The following is a 1,118-nucleotide window of genomic DNA, read 5'->3' on the forward strand; positions in this document are numbered from 1 at the left end:
GGCGTGGCGGGGCGGGCCATCCCAAAGTCCAAGCCAGCCACAGTGAAAGTTTGCCGACCCTACCCACCAAGCCGCCGACAACAGGCACGGCGAGGGCGGCGGAGGGCAGCGAGGAGGGGTATTGGGGGCGAGGTGGAGGAAGCGATAGGGGAGAAGAAGGGACCCGGCAGAATGAAGGGGGAGGAAATAGTAGAGACAGAACGATTAGAGGGATCGGAGCAACAAACAAGCCAAGAGGCGCCCCCCTCAAGTCAGCGCCGAGCTGCAGTCAGTCGATCGCCTGGGAAGAGTGGCAAGAAACGCCGTCTGCCCTTCCCCTCCCGCGCCTCTACCTCCAATCTATATCAATCAGTCGATCGCAAAAGGACAGCATCACGCAGCAACAACGTACGCGCCCTGACAGTGGATGAGGTCGGAAGAGTATTCGACAATGACAATATGGACATATCGAGCAAACTAAATTAAAAAAAAAAAAAAAAAATCGTCACCACAACAAACGTCTGTATGGGTTTAGGAAACTTTTCTAGTACAGTTGCTGCACACTAAAGGTGACTGCTTGGAGCTGCTTGGTTCTCAAGCAAAAGTGGCAATTTCCAAGCACTGTTTGCTTGAAAATTACCACTTTTGCTTGAAAGCCAAGCAGTCACTTTTAGCGTGGAAACAAAAATTGTCGTGCTACAGTAAGCTAACGACTGCCACAACCCTCATGGAGTATACTTCGAAGAAGCTCAATAGTTGCACTAGCAAGGTGTAGGCTAGTTGGGAAAACAAAATTTTTGCTCTTTCTGCAAATAAGTCTATATGGTAACAAACATGGCGACGGCAATTTTTGTTTCCGTGTACCCGCACGCAGATCACGTATCAAATATTGAAAATAAAATAAAACATTGACAAAACGTGGGGGCTATACTGGTCAAGCGTCGCGGGGCAGCAGGGTCACCGGGGCAGGGAGCTCGCATGGCGCCGGGCACCATAGGCGTCGCGACGCAGCGACGACGACGCACCGGCGAAGCCCCACCGTTCTGAAATATGAATAGTGGGGGTTTTGCTGCCGCTCGTGTTTTATCGCCGCACCAGCTGTTGCTATAGCCAGCTAGTCAAGTGGAGGAGGAGGAGGA

At 51.7% G+C, this 1,118-nt stretch overlaps 1 protein-coding gene across 6 annotated transcripts in view; it reads right to left on the bottom strand.

The window, feature by feature from the left end:
* The window catches only part of LOC113214240 (nephrin), a 152,110-nt gene that overhangs the window by 24,561 nt on the left and 126,431 nt on the right, over nucleotides 1-1,118 (bottom strand). The gene's annotated exons all lie outside the window — the stretch shown is intronic.

This window comes from Frankliniella occidentalis, unplaced genomic scaffold (assembly GCF_000697945.3).
Source record: "Frankliniella occidentalis isolate FOCC.00 unplaced genomic scaffold, Focc_3.1 Scaffold42, whole genome shotgun sequence".
Classification (NCBI taxonomy): domain Eukaryota; kingdom Metazoa; phylum Arthropoda; class Insecta; order Thysanoptera; family Thripidae; genus Frankliniella; species Frankliniella occidentalis.